This window comes from Cervus elaphus, chromosome 24 (assembly GCF_910594005.1).
Source record: "Cervus elaphus chromosome 24, mCerEla1.1, whole genome shotgun sequence".
Classification (NCBI taxonomy): Eukaryota; Metazoa; Chordata; class Mammalia; order Artiodactyla; family Cervidae; genus Cervus; species Cervus elaphus.
Window position 1 is genome coordinate 66,086,201 of NC_057838.1, and position 21,528 is coordinate 66,107,728.

Sequence of the window (21,528 nt, forward strand, 5' to 3'; positions counted from 1 at the left end):
TCAGCAACCTCCTGGCCCAGTACCTGGCTCAGAGCAGGGGCTTGGTGAAGATTTGTTAAATGTTGATTGTAAGCTCCCTGACAGCAGGAAGAGAAAGGGGGCTCCGTAGCTGGGCACTCAGTGTGGGTGGTGCTCTGTGCTGTGTTATCTACACTGGCTGCCCTTAGCGATCAGACTATGATTATCCCAATTTGCAGATAAGCACATTAACAGCCAGCCTTTACTGAGCACTCACCAGGCACCAGGCACATTATATTAACTCACATAATCCTCACTACAACCTGATGCAGCTGATACTACGATTACCCCCCATTTTACAGATGGGGAAACTGAGGCATAGAGCAATGAAGTGACTGTGATGGGGTTTGAATCCAGGCCGCATGATTCCAACACCCCTCTGCCCATTCCCTGCCCTACGCCCATGCTCCCTTCTTGGTCCACTCTTCCTCCTTAATCCCTGCCCATCTCATTGGCAAACTCCCTTCACAACCTCCATGCCTATTCTGACTTCTTTGATGCTCAAAAATGGAAATACTCACTCTTTCCTCACTCACTCCTTTGCTCCTGTAACATTTTACTTTTAGGATTTGTATAAATTGAGACTTTCTTTATTTGCATGAAAGAAAAATATCCTAAATAATAGTGGCATAAGAAATAAGATGATTATTTCTCTCCTGTGTGAAGTAAGTATAAACATAGAAATACAGGACTGATAGAGCAGCTACATGGTGTTGGTGACTAAGGCTATTTTTATCTGTTCCATCATCCTAGTATGGGGGTCCCTTCACAGGTCAAAAGGATTACTAAAGCTCCAGCCATTGCGTCATATTCCGAGCAGCAGAAAAAAAGGGAAGATTTGCTGTTCCCTTTAAAAAGACGTCCCAGAAACCCCCAGAACATTTCCTCTTACATCTCATGGACCAAAATTTTGTCACATGACCACAACTCACTGTAAGGGAGGCTGGAAAATACAATCTTTTAGTTGGATGTTGAAAGAATAGCTATTAAGAAGAAAACCACAATCTCTGCCATGTCATTATTTAGCATTTATCACATCATATGTGGGATGGTTTATCTGAATAACTGTCTCCACAGCCAGAATTTCTTGAGGGCAGATTCTTGTCATCTTCATCCTCATCTCCCAAAGTCTAGCACACATTGGAGATACTTGGAACAGAGGATTAGGTAGCTAGTTATTACATTTCTTTGGATGCCTTGAGGCCCACTGCATGGTTCTCTGCCCACAACAAGCCTCCAATAATTGTTGAATTGAAATGAATTTAAATCATCTTGGCCTCCAAGTCCTCATTTTCAAAATGGGTATAAATGACTTCAAAAGTCAATCCCAGTTTGGACACACTCAGTGTCCATTGTATAAAACTGGAAATATTTATGTTAAAAAATGAAAACCTCAGTAATTAGGCAGTATGTATAGCTTTTGCTCTTTTTCTTTCTTCTTCATGAACACACACACACACATATATATATATACATATACACTTTGCATATAAATAGAACCCACTTTACATACCATTCTATAACTACTTGTTTTACTTACTAACATATGGAGGGACTTCTGCTTCTGCCTGTGACAAACTAACTTGTAGAGAGAGATCAACCCTCTCAATAAACAGCAAGAAGACCTAGATAAAATGGGTGAAAAGAAAATTAAAATCTGTTGCTGCTGCTGCGGCTGCTAAGTCGCTTCAGTCCTGTCCGACTCTGTGTGACCCCATAGACGGCAGCCCACCAGGCTCCCCTGTCCCTGGGATTCTCTAGGCAAGAACACTGGAGTGGGTTGCCATTTCCTTCTCCAATGCATGAAAGTGAAAAGTGAAAAGTGAAAGTGAAGTCGCTCAGTTGTGTCCAACTCTTAGTGACCCCATGGACTGCAGCCCACCAGGCTCCTCCGTCCATGGGATTCTCCAGGCAAGAGTACTGGAGTGGGGTGCCATTGCCCTCTCCATAAAATCTGTTAGAAGGCTTCAAAGAGCTATCCAGGAAGCCAGGAGTTGAGTGCTGGAAATCCCAGAGTATGAGAGCCGTGTACTTCCGCATGAATCTGCCAATTTCAAAGTAGCTGGATAAAGAGACTGAGCAGAAGGCATGTGCTGAGACCCAGGCCAGGCCGAGTTTTCCGCAGTCTTACGGTCTGGAGAGACGAAAATAATTTATGAACGTTCAGTGGAGCGCACAGGCTCATCCACGGTAGAATTCACAGGTTGGAAAGAACTCCGGAGATGACGTGACCAAGCACTTCATTTTGTGGATGTAGCAGCTGAGGCCCAGAGATGCTGAGTGAGTCTCCCAGGGTCACACAGCAAATGGGCAGGGCCTCCTGGTGCAACCTTCTTGCACCATATTGCTCTGTAGCTGTTGCTGCTCTCCCAACCATCAGCTCCCCATTTGTTTCCACAGATAGCCTGAGAGAGAGACAGAGGGAGAAAGATCAGTTTAACCTCATTTCTGATGGTGAGTTTTAATAAGTAAAAGTGCTTTTTTTAAAAAGGAAACCAGCAAAAATCTCTTTGTAAAAACTACTGGGCATTTTTCCTAGTTAACAAAGTAATACAAATTTATTAATGAAATGTTAGAAAAATATACAGGTACGTGAAAACCAAGAGCACCCACAAGTTTTTCTCTCCTTCCTGCCTATCCCTTACAACCACTGTAAGCTTTTTAATACATAAATCGGTGTATTTCTTAACAAAATGAGTTTATAACTTGGTATCTTTTAAGGTTCTACTATTTTTTAAATAAATTTATTTACTTTTTAATTGAAGGATAATTGCTTTATAGAATTTTGTTGTTTTCTGTCAAACCTCATTTTAACATTCATATTATAATCAGTTTTCACATAATTCTATATGATGTAGTACAATCTTATCTGTATAATAGTTTACTCTATCGATATGAGGGTGTGCGTGGTAAGTCTCTTCAGTCATGTCTGACTCTTTGCAACCCCATGGACTGTACCCCGCCAGGCTCCTCTGTCCATGGGATCCTCCAGGCAAGAATACTGGAGTGGGTTGCCATTCCCTTCTCCAGGGGATCTTCCCGATCCAAGAATTGAACCCATGTCTCTTATGTCTTCTGCTTTGGCAGGTGGGCTTTTTCTTTTTTTTTTTAACCACTAGTGCCACCTGGGAACCATAATTAAATTAACCAATCCCCTGTGGTTGGACATTTGGATTAATTTCAGTCTTTTACTACAACGTACAGTCCTGCAATGAATTGCTTTATGCCTATCTTGGTGATATCCATGGTTATTTTCTCAGGAAAACTTTGTAGGGTATGGAATAATAGTCTGAACATTTTTAAAGATATCATCATCTGGCTCCAAATTACCCTCCGGGGAAGGCCGTAGCAATGCTCACTCCCCGCAGCAGTGCGTATAGCAAACCAATGTGCTTCACTTGACTGGGGATGGAGGGAGCAATCTGGTCATTCCAGCCAGATGTGTGTGAGTCTGGCCCCCGCTTCCTTTAAATAGATCGCTTCACAGCATGCCAGCCTAACTATATTTAGAGTGGAGAAGTCAGACGACCCGCCCAACGTTGGAAACCCTCAAGCCGAGTCAAGGGCCAAATTGAAAGGGTCAATATTGACAGCTCTAAATCACACTCTGGCTACTTGGTCCACTTTGGTCCTGAAGGAGGCACGTCCCCTCTCACAAACAGAGCCGGAAATTAAACAAGGGAAGGGCCATGTTGCCTACTTGGGGCAGCCGTAGGAAATATGACCACCTGGATCTCTCAGCCTCCTGAGTGCAGAGTCCCCAGAGGAGATGGCCGAGTTCATCATGTGATGGGCAGGGGGCTGGACCGGCACTCTGCCAGGTCCACCAGCCCACAGCTTGCTGCGCGGTCTGGGATCCCAACATGAGTGGCATCATTTCCGCTGGGTCTTCAGAGTGTTGCCTCTTTCCCACCTCCCCTCTGCACATGCAAGAGAACTCCGGTGGCTCAGAGGGGATCTCAAAGTTCTCAGCTAAGACTTTCACCGAGATTTGTTCCAGGTCAAAAGACACAGGTTGGATGACTGCTTGGCTGGTTGTTGGGTTACCCTGGGCAAGTCCCTTCTCGTCTCTGGAGCTTCTTAGCCTCCGCATGTGAACCAGGAAGCTGGTGGCCTGGGTTTGGTGGGATGCGTATCCTGTTTCCCAGAGGAGAGGGAAGAGGGAGGGACTCAGTTCCTGAGTACCCACCAGAGCCATACACTTTGCAGACACACACGTATTTAACATACAAGGGCTCTGTGAGGAAGCAGACATCTGTGCCTGTCCAGCACCATGCCCCCTTATTCTGCTAATAGCACCCTGATTTTCTTTTCTTTTTAAATATTATTTTTGGCTGTGATTGGCCTTCGTTGCTGCGGGCAGGCTTTCTCTAGCTGCAGTGAGCAGGGGCTACTCTTTGTTGTGGGGCAAGGGCTTCTCACTGGGTTGGTTTCTCTTGTTGCGGAGCATGACCTCTAAGCACGTGGGCTTGAGTAGGTGTGGTGCACAGGCTTAGCTGCCGCATGGCCTGTGGAATCTTCCCAGACCAGGGATCAAACCTGTGTCCCCTGCATCGGCAGATAGATTCTTAGCCCCTGGGCCACCAGGGAAGCCCCACCCTGATTTCCTTTTATAGAACCATCTCTCACCCATTTCTAGTCCTGGTGACTTGGGGAGGACTGACCCCCCTCTCCCACTCCGGTTATAGGCATGTGACGCAGGTTTGGCCAATCACAGCAACCATGATGGTTTCAGGCTGGGCATGTGACTCAAGCCAGGCCAATGGGAGTCAGATCTAGGATGTTTGCTGGAGGTTTGGAGAAGGAAGTGATCTCTTGGCTTGAGGCTGCTTAATGGGCCATTTCTGCCTCCCTATGGAGAGACCTGGGCTTCCCAAGTGGCTCGTGGTAAAGAATCCACCTGCTAAGCAGGAGATGTGGGTTTGATCCCTGGGTCAGGAAGATTCCCTGGAGAAGGAAATGGCAACCCACTCCAGTATTCTTGCCTGGAGAATTCCATGGACAGAGGAGCCTGGCGGGCTACAGTCCATGAGGTCAGGAAGAGTTGGACATGGCTGAGCAACTAAACAGCAGCAGCATAAAGAGATCTAGCCTGCTGATAAAACTGATGCAAAAATAAAAAACAGTCAAGGGACTTCCCTGGTGGTCCGTTGGCTGGGACTCCACCCTGGGATTCGATCCCTGATTAGGGAACTCGATCCCACATGCTGCAGCTAAGAGTTCACCTGTTGCAACTAAAAAATCCCACATCCCTCAACTAAGGCCTGGAGCAGCTAAATAAATAAATATTTTTAAAAAGAAGAAGAAAACAGTCAAGAGATAGAGGCAGATTTATGACAATTTCCCTTGAGCTTCTGGCATGGACTATGTCTGAATCCAGAATGACTTCCTGCATTTTTCAGCTTAAAGCCCCTTTGGGCTAAAGCTGGTTATAATTGGGTTTAATGTATCCTGCTACCAAAAGATCATCACTAAAATCCTAGGCGTAGCATAGGCCTTATTATTCTCATTTTACAGGTGAGGAAACAGGCTCAGAGAAGCAAAGTAAGCAGAGAACTAACAAGTGGCAGAACAGATATTTTTAGTCAACTTCTTTTTAAAAATTATAGTTAACTTACAGAGTTCCCTCCATCCCTGGGTCGAGAAGATCCCCTAGAGAAGGGAATGCAACCCACTCCAGTATTCTTGCCTGGAGAATTCCATGGACAGAGGAACCTGGTGGGCTACAGTCCATGGGGTTGCAAAGAGTTGGATACTAACTCTTTAGTTAGTTAGTTAGTGAGCGACTCACACACACACACACATAGTTAACTTACAATGTTCTGTTAATTTGAAGTATACAGCAAAGATTCAGTTACACATATTTTCTTTTTCAGATTCTTTTCCATTATAAGTTATTACAAGATAGTAGATATAGTTCCCTGTGCCGTACTGTAGGTCTGGGTTTTTTACCTATTTTACGTGTAGTAGTATATATATGTTAAATCCCAAACTTGTAATTTATCTCTGTTTCTTTTTAATCCATACCTCTAGTCTCTACTCAGAATCACTACTCAAGTGATTCCTCCTTTTTAGTTTTCTTTCACAAACCACAGAAGTAAAAGAGGCTTCTGGATCCAGGTTGATCCAGGTTCCAGACCTGCTTCAGCTGCTTTCTACCTGTCTGATCTTGAGGTTACTCACTGGCTGTATTTACTAAACCCATCTCCTCATCTCTTTGTTCCTCAGTTTTCTCATCTGCAGAATGGGATGTTAATAGTATCTACCTTATAGGACTGTTGTGAATAGATAAAATAGATTGTGTAACACTTTTGGACTAGCCTGGCAAGCAGTAAGTGTGACCCTAGGGCTGGCTATTATTTTTCTTCTGCTGCCTATATATTCTTAGTAAGTTGGCTACTCCCTCTCCACCCCACACACCCAGGATATGGCCTGAGTTATCTCATGATACATCAGTTTCAAATGCCATAAGAAAACGAAACACACCCTGGTCATGAGGGACTTCAATTAATGTCTGATGTGCTGTTTTTCAAATATTGATGTTTCTCAAAATGCTGATCACTGTGGGCTTTAGTAGGTCTAAAACCAGCCCAGGAAGTGAAACTTTGCGGAGGAATTCCAAATAATCAAGCCTTTGCTGAATTGCAGAAAGGCGAGAGGGGATGGATATGGACCCAGCCATTTCCGAGGTTTTTTTCCCCCCCCCCTTCATTCCTATCAGCCCTACAGCTGTGGAGAGCAGAAATGCATTTCCACTGGAGTTTATAACAGTTGCTACCACAAGTGCTCTCTCAGTTCCAAAGGGTGCAAGAGACTGGTAAAGTATAAAATATGGAGGCCCTGGAGAATCACCAGGGAATGGAGGGGGCTTACTGTGGACTCAGGGTGGGTCCTGGTGGTGGGGCTACGTTAAGTCACAGGGGGCCAGTCAGAGGAACATGTGGGAAATCCACTGCCTCTCTGTTTCATAAAAGTCAGAGTAACATGGTCTGCCAGTTACCCAGAATCCAAAGTCTCCTCTTTCCCCTCAAATCCCCACCATGTAGACAGGCTCAGTGATCTATGAGCTACCATTTATATCCTTTACATAAATGATCTTGTGGAACTTTCCGGCAGCCCTATTGAGACGAAAATTACAGTACAATAATTATGACTCTGGATCTTGGAGCCAGGCTGCATCGGTTAGGCTCCTAGTTCTTCTGTGTGACCTTGAGTAATTTACTTAGCTTCTCTGTACCCTAGTTCTCTTCTCTGCAAAAGAGTGATAATAGTTCCCGTTTATTCAGGGCCGATTATGAGGACTGAATGGGTAAGTACTTGCAGCATTTAGAAAGGTGCATGGCACAAAGACAGCTGTTTTTACTAACCCTCACTTTACAGATGTGGAACCTGAGGTGGGAAAGCCAGATCACCCCCGGACCATACACAGCTCATGAAGCTGGGCCTCAAACTCAGTCTGCACCATTTCACTTCCTCTGAGTGGAATTTCCCTGCACTCAGTGGAGGCTAAGATATCCCCATGAAACAGCCCCAAACCCACACCCAGCCACACCTCCTACTATTTTTTTTTTTTTTTTTTTTTGGCCCTGCAGCGGGGTATGCGCGGATCTTAGTTCCCAGGACCTGGGATCAAATTCATGCTGTCTTGCAGTGAAAGCGTCTGTCCTAACCACTGGACCACCAAGGAAGTCCCTCCCTCCTTCCAAACAACCATCTCCCCTGCTAAGTCTGGGTGACTCTTTTGGAGTGTTGAGATAAGATACCAGTTGAGTGGTTCCAGTGGAGTTTTCCTGGCACTGAGGAAAGGGAGAGAATTCTGCTTCTTCGGTCCCCCGGATGAAGGCAGCGGGTAAGAATTCTCAGGCTCCCGGCGTCACGAGCAGAGGAGACCTGCAGAGGAATCACCCCCACCTCCCACCCCCATCCTTAGGATGCTAATAGGAACTCACTGAATTTTGAAACTTGAGCTCATCTGAGCAGCTGGAGAGAAACAGCTGGCTGGCGTGGAGAGGTGGAGTTCTAGACCTGGGGGTGGGGGGCGTCTCTAGACCCCCGTGGAGCCTCTGGGGGTGGGGTGCCTATCTGTCAGTCTTCGTCCACGGCGGCGCCCCTTCGTCTCTTCCTCGATCGGCCTCTCCTGCAGGGCCGTGGGGGACCGAAGTGTCACTGGAGGTCGGTGTCAGTCGGGCTGTGGTTCACGTGGCCGAGCGGCATCGCAGCGCCGACTCTCCGGCTCCGGGCCTCCTCGGGCTGACTTACCTCTGTGCGTGCGCCCTCAGGTGTGCGCGGGGCGGAGGGAGTTCTCGCCAAGCTTCTGAGCCTCCTTTCCCCGCTCCCTCCCCACCCGAGGAGCCTCGCCCCCGGGCCGGGCCCGAAGCAGGGGCGCTCCGGGGGCGCCGCTCGGTCCCCGGGGCGGGTGTGGAGGGAGGGAGGGCGCGCCCCTCACGCCGCCTCCAGGCGCGGGGGCGGCCGCGGCGCGCGGAGCCGGAGGCGGGGAGCGGCAGGCGCGGGGCCCGGGTCTCCGCCTCCCGGCCTCCCTCCGGGCTGCCCCCGCGGCGCGGCTCCTCCCCCCGCGCCCCGCCTCCGGGTCGGTTCCCTCGGCGCCGCGCTGCCACCGAGCCCGGAGCAGCCTGGCCGTCGCGGCCGCCGTGCCACCAAACTTTCCCCGGAGCTGGTGCCGGTGAGTCGGAGCGGAGAGCGGGCAGGGCATGGGCAAGGGGCCGGAGTGCGGCGGCGGCGGCGGTGCTGGACGCTGCGCGGCCGGCCGGGCTTGGGTCCGGGCATCCTGGCGGAGCCACGGAGCTCCCCGAGCCGCCGGCGTGGGGTGGGCGCGCTTGGGGGCCCTGGGGGCTGTAGGCGGCGCGGGTAGGGGTCCGCGGCACCCTGATCACCCAGCTCTGGTTCTCCCCCACCGCGACGCGCAGACACCTGTGGCTCTGCCGGGGTTCGCCAGGGTGCGCGCCTGGGGCGGCTGCCTCGGGCTCCTACCGGAGAGACAGGAGAGGGCGAATGTCCAGTTTTCCCAGCCCTGCCCCAGGCTCTGACTTCGATGCTCCCCATCGTTCCAGCCCATCTCTTGAGTGCGCTGAGTGTGCCAGGCACGGGGTTATCCCTCATCTCTTCGGGTTCTGCCTGTAACTCAATGATCCGGTATTATGATACCCATTTTACAGACGGGGAAAGAGGCTCAGAAGGGGCAAGTTGCGCCCAGGAGCACCAGCCAGTCAAGGAGAGAGCCAGGAGGTTGTGCCCCAGTCCGCCGGACCCAAACCACTTCACCACACGATGCGGTTGAGCCCCAGGTTCAGCATCACCAGGAGAGGGGTGTGTGGGGGAGTGGGGGCGGAGCATGGAGACCACCTTAGCCTTTCCTATGCCCTGGCTGCAAACCCAGGAGGCCGCGGCCACCTCCTCCTCACTGTGGCTCGGGGAGGATCCTTTGGAAAGGTGGGAGACCCTTACGTATCAGGAAGTGGATTCCGGTGGCAGAAGCCCCGTGGGGGCTGCCGTTTCAGGGGAGAGGAACCCAGTTACGGAAGTTAGTCTTCATTTTTCTGGAAGGAGCCGAGGGAGTCAGGAGCTGGGGCTGGAACACAGCAGATCTTCACAGAAACCTCTTTCCCCCTCTGGGTCACTCTGCCCCCTGCCCACCCCGCCCCCCCACCCCCCATCCAAGGAGTAAGTAAGTGTAGTGGCTCAGTCGTGTCTGGCTCTTTGTGACCCCATGGACTGTAGCCTGCCAGGCTCCTCTGTCCATGCGATTCTCCAGGCAAGAATACTGGAGTGGGTAGCCTATTTCTTATCCAGGGGATCTCCCCAGCCCAGGGATCGAACCTGGGTCTCCTGCGTTACAGGTGGATTCTTACCATCTGAGCCACCCCTCTGCTGCCCAGGGAGACCCCACCCCATCCCGTAATCTCTGAGATAAGGGCTCTGCCTGGGAGATGCTCCATGCAGGGCTCCGGTCCTCCAGCAGGGGGCTCCCATCTCAGGCCTGGAGCCCCACAGTGGTGCTAGGAGTAAGTACTCTGTGAACAAGCTCCTCGGGGGCAACGTGCTTGCGGAGCTGATTCCATGGTGGGGGCTAGTGCCCTGTGACTGGCGCCAAGATGGAGCGTGTTTCCAGAGCATGAATGAGAGGCGAACTGGGGGTCTGATAGGCAGGTCTTGATTGCCTCAATCTTGGCTTTAATTTTGGAGGCAGACAGGAACCAGCAGAGAATGGGAGAGAAAATGGACAGGTCAGAGTGTCATGCATTATCCCGCTCAGTTTTCACAGCAGCTTTGCAAAGCAGGCACTGTCGTTATTATTACCTTCATTGAACAGATAGTCGGTTGAGGCTCAGAGAGGTTAAATAGCTTGCCTGCGGTTGCCCAGCTGGTCTGTGACAGGTTTGGGATTTGAATACAGGTTTTCCCTGACTCCTTCTAGATTGTCAGTGACATCTAGGCTGTAGATGGGACCTTAGGTCCCTCCTAAGTGTGGCTGGTACCAGCGAAGATGAAAATAGAGACATGCCAAGCAACAGGGTCCCAATACCCCTGTGTTGATCGCTCAGTTGTGTCTGACTCCTTGTGACCCCACGGATTATAGTCCACCAGGCTCGTCCATGGAATCCTCTAGGCAAGAATACTGGATTGGGTTGCCATTCTCTTCTCCAGGAGATCTTCCTGACCCAGGGATTGAACACTGGTCTTCTGCATTGCAGGCAGATCCTTCACCATCTGAACCCCCAGGGGAGCCCAAAGGAAGGAAATTTGAACACATGCCGTAACACAAACGAACCTCGAGGCCTGCATGCTCAGTTGCATCCGACTCTTTGTGACCCCAGGGACTGTAGCCTGCCAGGCTGCTCTGTCCATGGAAGTTTCCAGGCAGGAATACTGGAGCAGGTTCCCTGTTCCAACTCGAGGGGATCTTCCTGACTCAGGGATCGAACCCAAGTCTCTTGAGTCTCCTGCATTGGCAGGCAGGGTCTTTAAGGCCGGCTGAGCTACCTACCCCTGTACCGCCCTCCTCTCTCTGTGACAGGTGTCATGCAGGAGGCCTGCTGCTGAGCGGGTTACGACCCAGGGCTTGGTGGGCCCCCCACGGAAGCCTGAGGCTGCCCTGCTGTCTCCGGAGGGGTTTCCCCTGCTGGAGGGCAGGTCTGTAAGGAGGCCTAGTACCACTTTTCAAGCGTAAAGACAGAATCCCTCCGGGGTGGAGGGTGGAGGTGGCCCAGCACTGCCCAAACATGATTTCAGAGCTGGGTGGAGGCCGGTGCAGCCTGCAAGCCCCTGCACCCCAGGGAAGTTAGGGCGGTGCTGGGCTGGGAGTGGTCCCTCCTGGCTGAGTGTCCGAGGTAGGAAGAACTTGCATCTGAGCCTCCTCCCCTCAGACTCTCTCAAGATTCCCTGTTCCTGTTTGCACTTTCCTTTTTTTTTTTTTTTTTTAATAATCAAGGAGTGCCTGGTGGAAAGGTGTGGCCTTTCGGTAACAAAGAGGAAGCTTGGTGTACATTCTGGTGCTGGCTCACATCCCAGCCCTGCCACTTAAGAGATCTGTGGCCTTGGACGCATTGCTCTACCTCTCTGCTCCATTTTTAGGACAGGAATATTTCTAGCACATTCCTCGCTGGGTTGGTGAGAGAACTGGGTGTGTTCATGCGCCTAAAGCGCCTAGATGGAGTCAGGCAATCCACAGAAGTGCTGTTGAGATATTAGCTGGCACTATTGTTACTATTAAGATCAAAACAGACACAGCTTGGTAGCCTGGCTCCACCGGACCTGCGTAAGACTCTCCTTCTAGTTTGTAAAGTGGGAGTGGTCTAATGCAGGGTAGAAGTTTTAGTGCAGGCTCAAGCTTTAAATAGCTGAAAGCCTCAAGTCCCAGTGCAGGCTTATTTTAAAAACTTCCAGTGCTTTATGAGGTACTCAACAAATGCTAGGCTTTACCACATTTAGCTCTGTCATGGCGAACCTTGCTTCTTCACACCGTAGCCCGAACTTGATCTTCCGGCGTGTTTCTTAAGGGCATGGGTTTGGGACAGTTTTCTGGCTTGTGTGGGCATGAGAAGGACTCTTCTTTCTGTCCAGATTCTCTTTTCATGGTCATTTCTCAGGGCCAAGTGTGCATGTCTTGGTGGCTGTGGCGTGGCAGAGTGTAGGTTTGAAGGTCACTTAGTAAGGTCTGCCCTGTCCTCACCAAGGCAAAGACGTCAGCAGAACACACCACCCCTGCTGCCTTTCAGACTGATATTTTGTGTACCTTCCATGCGGAGAAGACTTGTCCAAAGTTCTGATTTTCTTTTTCTTCTTCAAGACTCTTTGCAACCACCCAAACTGTAGCCCGCCAGGCTCCTCTGTCCATGGGCTTTCCCAGGCAAGAATACTGGTGTGGGTTGCCATTTCCTCCTCCAGGGGATCTTCCCGATCCAGGGATCGAAGCCCAGGTCTCTTGCATCTTCTGCATTGGCAGATGAATTCTTTACCACTGAGCCACCTAGGAAGCCCATTAAAGACAAAATGGTGTAGTTTAAAAAAAAAGTTCAGGATTAGAAGCCCTGGCTCTTTGAGCTGAGTAACCTTGAGCATCAGTTTCCTCATCTTCAAAATGGCCATTAATGATATTTTCTGGTGTATTTCTCAGGGTTAATGCCAGGGTGGGAAAAGAAGAGGAAGGAAGGGGAAAAGCAGACAGTATAAATGGCAAAGACTTACAAGCAATTGTAAGTAATTCTCGTTAGCATTCAGGCTGGGCATTAGCTGTAATTGCTCCTGACCCAAGACGTTTTATCTGAAAGACGTACCTGGCAGAGGATCACTGAAGCCCAGTCACCTGCTGCCCTCCCTTTCACGGTGACGCTGAGCATTTCTGAATGTCGGGATGTCATTATAATAAAGCTCCCGAGTCTTATTTATGAGTGACTCACTTCTGCCGTTAATGGTGGCAGAGGACTCAGGCGCACACTCGTTGGGAACAATGCTGCTGATGCTGGGGGGAGGGGTTACGGGATGCTCTCCTCTTTCATGCATTCATCTTCCTGGCTGTAATTCTCCGGTGATAATGCACAAGGATCACATGGGCCAGGGTGGAAGCTGACAGCTCTCAATTTGTGCTGCAGCTTGGATGGCAAGATCCATTGAAACTTGTCGCTGCCGGCAGAGTGGATGTTAGAAACCATTACATCACAGCAGAGGGGATTGAGCAGAGGAAATTGAGGAAGACACCTCAGGGAATGTTTCAAAGCATGGATGCTCATGTCCAACAGACCTGAGTTTGAATCTTGGTCCTGTCATCTTGTTAGTTGGGGTATGATTTTTATCTATCTTCCCACTTCGACTGTCAGTTCTAAAAGAGCAAGGCTCATGTCCATCTTATTCACCAGGGTATTCACAGCTCCTGGTACTTAGAAGGGGCTCATGAATGTCTGAGAGTGAGTGTGTGAGTGACAAGTTGCTTGTGTGAGTTTCAGCTTTCTGTAGAATGGGGCTAACACAGCACCCGCCTTATGGGTTGCTGGGGCACTGAATGAGGAAATGTGTATAGAATAAGTGCCCAGCGATGCCTTGAATGACAAGGTGATGAGAAGCAAAGACACAGCCAGCCTAATATGGTAGAAAGAGCTTTTCCCCCACCCTCAGACCAACAAGGGGTGATAATGCTGGTCATAAGAATCCCTGTATTTATGCAACACTCTGCAAAGCGCTTTCTTTTCTTTTTTACTAAATATGGTTGATCTAGTGTTTCAGTCCTGCAGTTGTGATATATATGTGTGTGTGTACATATATAACTGAATATACATATATATGTGTGTGTAATGTTGTTACAAGTATTGAATGTAGTTCTCTGTGCAGTAGGTCCTTGTTGTTGATCTATTTTATATGTAGTAGTGTGTATCTGTTGTTAATCTCAAATTCCCAGTTTGTCCCTCCCCTCTCCTAAAGTGCTCTGTAACCATTGACTCCTTACAACTAGTCAGGACTGGCTCCCCGTGTTTTACACGTGAGGAAGCTGAGGTTCAGAGGGCTTGGTGGAACATCCAGAGTCACACCGTTTAGAAGCAGCAGGAGGCAGAATATAAGCTCAGGTTACTCTCGTCTTTCAGGTGTTCCTGCTGAGTTCTCTATTGCCGGTTGTGGGTAGAGGGTGCAATATTTAGACTTCCATGGACATGGTATCTCTCTTCATGATTTAGGATACACTTTAGTTCCAGTTTCCTAATTTTCCCTGGTGGCCTTGCACATTTTTGTTACATTTATTCCTAATTATATGGTATTTTCTATGCTATTGTAAATGGTATATCTATCTATATCTTTCAACACATTTTCTTTTTTTAAATTCTGCTACATCGGTTGCTTTTTGGAGAAATATTTTCGCATTTTGCATGTTTTGTATCCAGAAATCTTGCCAAGCTCTTACTAATTTTAGAAAATGTGCTTGTAGATTATTTTAGAAAATTGTATGTGATCATAGGAGGTACAAAACACTATTTTGTCTCTTCCTTTTCAGTCCTTTCATTCCTTTTGGTTTGTGATTTTCTTCTTTTCCTCTCTGTTACGGAGGGCTGTCTACATTTGACAGTTAGGTATAGTGTTTACTCTAGGGTTTTGGCAGACAGCCTTGAGGGATCTTAGTTCCCCAACCAGGTACTGAACCTGAGCCCCAGCAGTGAAAGAACCAAGTCCTGACCAATGGACTGGGAATTCCCCTGGCAGCTAATCTTTATCAGATTGAAGAAGCTCCTTTCTATTCACAGTTTGCTGAGTGTTTCTTTTCTTTTGAGTCATAAGTGGAAGTAGAGTTTTTAACAGATGTTTCTCCTACCTCTGCTCCAATGGTCATTATTTTTCTTTCTCAATCTGTTAGCATGATTGATTTTTGCATTTCTGGAATAAACCCAACTTGGGTTGTCCTGTTGCATCTTTATCATTCAGCTGTTTTCTCCTCACCGTTTTTTGCGGAGGACTTCAACATCAAGAGTTCATGAGTGAGATTCACTGGCGATATGTCTTTCTGCTATTTACTTGTCAGACTTTGATGTCAAGGTTAGGCTGGCCTCACACAACATGGTGGACTGTGTTCCCACTTTATCAGTTCTCTAGAAGAGATTGTGTAAGCTGGGTGTTGTTTTTGTCAAGAGTTTGGAACTGATCCATGGGGACTCCCCCCTTCCCCCCACCACCCCCCCTCCCCAGTGGGTGGAAGCCAAGTGGAGGGTGGAGAAGGACAGCTGGTCTCAGCTCAGTCCAAGACAGAACCTTCCAACAGGGAGCAGCTCGGGCTGCCTCGGGGAAGTGGGCAGAGTCCATGAACCCAGCTGTCCCGAGCACTGTGGGGAGAGTCCGCCATGGGTGCTGGGTAGGGTTTTCCAGCCAGGCATCCCAGATGGAGGAAGTACAGCCCAGGGTGAAAATCTGGTGCCCGTCTCCTCCTCCTCCTCAAGTTGCTGCAACTGCTGACCCAGCATGAAAGAAAGTAAAAGTTGTAAAAGTAAATCAATCACTCAGTCATGTCCGATGCTTTGCGACCCCATGGACTGTAGCCCACCAGGCTCCTCTGTCCATAGGATTCTCCAGGCAAGAATACTGGAGTGGGTAGCCATGCCCTTCTCCAGGGGATCTTCTCGGCTCGGATCAAAACCGAGGTCTCCTGCATTGCAGGCAGATTCTTTACCCCCTGGGCCACCAGGGAAGCCCTACTTTCGGTGAATAGCTACTCTCTGTCTAGGGCCTGCAGTACAAGGACCTGACTCCACCCGTGCTCACCTCCTCCTTCTGTCTCTGTGGTATCAGTTTGCCTAGAATTCCCAGATTCTGACCTGGGACCACACACTCCTCCAGCCATTTCCCCTGACCCTCAGGGTTTCTAGGTTTGGGCAAGTTCCCCAGTTTCTCTTTTACTGAAGTGCCAGGCCCTGAGCTAACTTGGATCACCTCTCTTAATCCCCAAAACAAGGCCATGAGGGAGTTCTATGACCCGCCCCCCCCCCCCCACATTATTCAGACTAGGAAGACAGAGTTTCTAGTTGTGAATAATTTTAATGGTTTCATCTTTCACAGTAAGTTATCACTCTCTGGAGCTTTCCTGGTGGCCCAGACAGTAAAGAATATGCCTGCAATGGCGGAGACCCAGGTTCAGTCTCAGGGTTAGAAAGATCCCCTGAGGGAGGAAATGGCAACCCACTCCAGTATTCTTGCCTGGGAAATCCCATGGACAGAGGAGCCTGGCAGGCTACAGTCCATGGGATTGAAAGAATCAGACACGACTGAGCAGAAATGACAGAAAGAGGCAGAGAGACAAAATGTAACTGTATAAATTCAATTGTGTGAATGATACTTGTAAATTCAGTTTAAGGCAAAGAGCAAAGTTTCCAGCGCTAGATGACCGAGGTTTGGATCTCCGCTCCACCACTTTGCAGAGCGTGTCCCCGGCAGGCCATCTACCCTGTCTTTGCCTTGATTCCTTCGATTAGAAAGTGCGGTTGGCAACTGTATTAACTTACAGGATTGTTATGAGTATTAAATGAGTCATGAGGTTTGAAAGAATTAATATTTTAAAAGCTTTGGAAACAGAGCCTGGCAAGTCATAAATGTGTATGAAATAAACCAAAGAAAAAATAACTATGTCATATGGATTTCCTTTCCCCCAAGAATCTGGGAGTCATTTTGTCAGGTTTCAGAGTAAATCCCACTGGAGATTAAAATTTTGAAACTAGATTAATCTTATCAGGGGTCCCTGGGATCTAGTGCCTGCTGATCTGAGGCGGAGCTGATGTCACAGTAATAGGAATAATGAAAACAGTAAACGTCACGCGCTTGAGTCATTCCCAGACCATCCCCCATGTCCCCGGTCTGTGGAAAAATCATCTTCCATGACACTGGTCCCTCATGTCCAAAGGTTGGGGACCACTGCCTTAGTTTCTAACCCACCTTGTGTTTCTGTGTAGACGTTTTCTCAGATTAGACTGGAGCCTCCTAGAGACGGTGCTGCATGCTACTTTGTTGAAGATCTCAGAGGTTAAGATTCTTTTGAAAAGTGCTGGACCCTAGAGGCAGGTGGGTTTGGTGGCTGTAGCTGGGGTTTCCAAGTTTTGACCTGGTTCCGTAAATAGTTACCTCCTTGGCCTCAAAGGAAGTATTGTAGCCTTCTTGGCCTCAGTTTCTGCATCTGTCAAAGGGGGGTCCTAATAATAATAATAATAGTACCGCCACTCACTGCATTATTGAGAGCCCCCCCACCAGGTCTTGCAGTGATCGGCACCTCCCACCACTGAGGACTCAGCTGTTCACGCCTCAGAGCGTCCTTCCCCGATGGCCCTGTTTAGACCGCCACCCGGTCCACTCCCTGCCTGTTGAATGTCTTCGTTGCGGCCACCAGATTGCCTGAGTGTAGGAGCATCAGCTGCCTGGTTGACGGCCGTGCCCACCGTGCCTTCACCCATAGCACCTGGCACCTAATAAGGTGTGCAGTAAAAACACTGCACGAAGGAAGTTGGACGAGTTCACAGCTAGATCCCGAAAGACCAGGCAGGCCAATGGCAGTAAAGACCACCTCGTTGGAGAAGGTACCAGCACTTCCTAGTGTCCAGGTACCTGAAAAAGCCTCTTAGGCATCTCAAAAGTAGCGAGAAACACTGAGCCAAGATGAGTTCTTTTCACGGTTATATTAATATCAGGAGCTCAGTGTTTGCCAGTGTCATTTATTGATTGGTTCTCACAGCACCCAGCACCGGGCTTGAGGAGGGAGGCCCTCAGGAGATCCATTAACAGGTCAGGAACAGAGGGTGGGGCCTTCTCCTGCTGCTTATTCCCTTTGGAGGTGGGAGGGGCCGGTAAATAGCGCTCCTCTGCCCAGCCTGAGGTCTGGAGCAACCCAGGATTAAGACAAAAAAGCGAGGTAGCCAGAGAACACAGTGTCGCTGTTTATTTATCACCAGTCCAAGTGAGATCAGGGCATGTGGGCCGGCTAGTGCTGATGGGTTTCCCACCTGCGCAGGGGCAGGCCAGCCTGGGTCCCTGCAGACCCAAGGCCCTCCTCCTCCTCCCTGGTAGAGAGCAGAGTTGGACGCAGGCTCTCCCTGGCCAGGGCTTTTGGTTCATCACATCACCCCATCCTCCCCACAGCCCTGGGAGAGAAGTGTCAGTGTGTCCATTGCAGAGATCCGAAAACTGAGGCTGGAGATGTGGAGCTGGGGAGACCAGGAAGGAAGCTGTTGCAGTCAGCCAGGTGAGAGAGGAGGGTCGCTCAGACCAGCGATGGGGGCCCTGGAGGGGAGTGGACAGACAGATGTTTGGGGCAGGCGCGGTAGGACCGAGTCATTGCTGCTGAGTAACTTGTGATGTTTTTGGTTTTTTGTTGTTTTTTGTTGTTGTTTTGCACTTTGGGAAGAACAGATGTGACGCTCCTGGGCAAAGACTATTGAGTGAATTAGGAATTCCACAGACACACGCCAACGGAACTGAACTGGTGATGATGGCGCACTCTCCATTGGGAGGGCCAGCGGGGGTGTGCACAGAGGGTCAGCTCCGCGGGGCTGGGGTGGGGACGAGAGCAGAGATGCTGAGTCTGTAAGAGGCTTGGCAGCGGCAGGGGCGGGGCGTGGGGGCTGTGATCTCAGGACCCCTTCTCCACCTTCCACCATCCCCTGGCAGGGCACGCTGCGGCTCCGTCATGTCCCCAGAGCCTCCCTCTCCTGAGTTAGCCCTGGGCGTCCCTCCCCAGGACCCCAGCACAGCTCCCCTGCCGCTAAGCAGCCAGCCCCCTACCTGCTTCCCAGGGAAGAATCTGGTCAAGTAGCTCCCCTGCTCAGATGCCGGTGACATCCGACCTCTGCAGCCAATAAGTAGAATGGAGCCTGGGATGCACCACTTTGGAAGGATGTCTGCGGTCAGTTCATCACCAAATGAAAAGAGGATGTGCTGAATAATCCCGACAGCCCGAGGCAGCAGAGGGCGGTGGTCGGAAGCCTGGGCTCTGGGGCTGCGCTGAGTTTGAACCCTGGCTCTGTTGCTTGGTAGCTGTGTGACCAGGAGCGAGTTCTGAACTCCTCTGTGCCTCAGATTCCTCATCTGGCGATGGGAATGATGACAATACTCACTCCCAGTGGGTTGTAAGGTCTGAAAAGGAGTTGATGCGCGTGCAGGGCTGAGCCCAGCGCTTGGCTCCTAGCTGTTGTTGTTGAATTGCTAAGTTGTGTCTGACTCATTTGTGACCCCACAGGCTGTGTAGCCTGCCCCGCTCCTCTGTCCATGGGACTGTCCAGGCAAGAATGCTGGGGTGGGTTGCCATTTCCTTCTCCAGGGGATCGTCTCAAACCCAGGGATCGAACCCACATCTTCTACATCGGCAGGTGGGTTCTTTACTGCTGAACCACCAAGGAAGCCCCACTGGCTCCCAGCAGCACTCCATAAATGTCAGCTCCTGTTACCGTTACATAGGTTCACCTACATTTATAGGCACGTCTCCCCATTTTCACCTCATATGTCAACACTCAGAATTCTCCTCTTCCAGGAAGCCTTCCCTGAACACATCCCACCACAGCTGGGTTAGGAGCCTTCTCAGGACTCAGGTCTACCACATACGTCTTACTCCTTATTATGCCTGTCTCCCCACGGCTGTAAGCAGTCTGAAGACACAGACTATGGCTTCCCCGTTATATCCCTAGTGCCCATCACAGTGTCAGGGGCATAGTGAGCCCTTAGAAATACTTGTTGAATGATCAAATGAATGAGTGTGAGCAGGACTTTGAAACATACATTTTCAAGGGGTACAGATGTGAAGAAATGGACCTTCCTGGCAGAGGTAGGAAGCCACGAGTTCCAGAAAGAGCAGGTGGCCTGGTCAGGCCACAGCAACAAAGCATGTGATCGGGGAGGGTAACAGAGACCGACTATGGTGAGCAAGGTAGGCAGGGGGCATGAGAGCGGTCCTAGGGGTGGGCAGGGCAAGGACGGGACCTATGGGGCCACCATGCCCCTCTCCTGTTTCTACCCTGATCCCCCAGACTGACTTAGGTGCGCTCACCATAATGTAAAGTCAGCAGCTCTTTCCCTGTCTCTTTCCATCCCCAAACAGTGAACTCCCTGAGAAATGGAAATGTATGGTGTTCCCCCCTCTTTTTTCTAAAACTCTTGCCCACAAAGATAAGCTGTTCTTCATCCACCCCTGTTTCTTCTCTGTCACCTCGGGTTACAGACAGATTGTGTTGTGCGTTCTGATGTCTGGATCCTAGTCAAAGTCACTCCGATTCTTGTGGGAGTTGATGATTTATAGCTTCTGCGCTTAATTGAACTGACTCTGCTTCCTTTTTATGGAGTTCTTGAATCACACCAGAAGCAAGAACAGCGTTGCAGTTCGTTGCTGGGTCAGACAACAGCGCTGGCCTTTGACCAGTGGCCTGCAGAAGAACAAGTCCTCACTTAACCTCTTGGGACTGAACAGAATCTTTGCCAAACCCAAAGCCAGCAGCCAAGGCATGGGAAGGAAGAGCTGGGGTTGGAGGGTTCGTGAGGACCATGCCCGGCTGTGTGCAGTAGGATAGACAGACACAGCCCTGGCCGTGCAGGGTGACGAAGACCCTGGCTGGATGAGTAACAAAGCTCATCAGATGGGGAAGCATGGTGCTGCCCGAGGCTCAGAGAGGCACAGTGAATGGCCCAAGGTCACACAGCTCTTCTAGCTGAGCTGGGGTTTGAACTGAGACACTTGGATCCCTCTCCCACGTGCTAGGCAGGCTCTCACAGTGAGATGCTAATTACCTGAAGTGTTTCTGGAAACGGTTCAGCCTTAGGTAACCCTTCCAGTTCCTCTCTTGGTACCTTATGTTGCATTTGTCCATTCAGTCTGTCGTGTGAATATAAAAAGTGGGTATTTCTAGATGTTAGACCCTGGTCATACCCTTTCTCCTGAGTTCCAGGCTACGTAGCAAAAATAAGTCTCAAAATAAAGCCTGGGGTTTCTAATCTGGAATGTTCACAGATACCCAGAGATGATGTTGATTTCTTGCTGTTACAAACAGAAAAAGTCACATAGGCAAACAGGGAAGAATAATCAAGGGAACATTTGAGTCTGCGGATAGGAGGGAAAGCTGGAGTGAGTTACAAGGATGGACACCCCAGGTTCGGGCTGGCGCAGGGCCAGGTTGCCCCATCGGTGCTGGGCTCTGAATCTACCAGCACACCCGGCTGGTTCTGAACCCCTGGGGCTTTCTCCGCATCCTTACTCACACAGGGAAACCACACTTTCTTCTGACAACCGCCTTCTCCTCCCTTTGATCCCAGACAGCGAGCCGTGTGTCTGTCCATGCACTAACACTGCAGCTGGGAGCAGTCTCCACTTCTGTGCTTGTTGGTTTCCAGGGTGGCCCTTGTGCATCTTAAGGCCATCAGCCAACACGAGACGATGGTCTATTTGCTGCCTCATTTGGTCCTCTCAGCAGCTGGGTGTGGTCAGGACTGTTGTCCCCGTCCTAGAAATGAGGAGCCCAGAGTCACTCAGCTAGAAGGGGAAGGACCAGGGCTTCCAAG

The 21,528-nt window shown here is 49.9% G+C and overlaps 1 protein-coding gene across 3 annotated transcripts in view; it reads left to right on the forward strand.

Moving 5' to 3' along the window:
• Nucleotides 1–21,528, forward strand: part of HRH1 (histamine receptor H1) — a 142,674-nt gene that overhangs the window by 38,670 nt on the left and 82,476 nt on the right. The window contains exon 1 of one of the 3 annotated variants that reach the window (XM_043886457.1): nt 7,627–7,867. The exons of 1 other annotated variant lie outside the window; for it this stretch is intronic. The gene's annotated coding sequence lies outside the window, so the exon portion shown is untranslated. Of the gene's footprint in view, nt 1–7,626; nt 7,868–8,497; nt 8,699–21,528 lie in introns of those variants that run through there. One more of the 3 variants, XM_043886455.1, reaches the window with a different exon arrangement.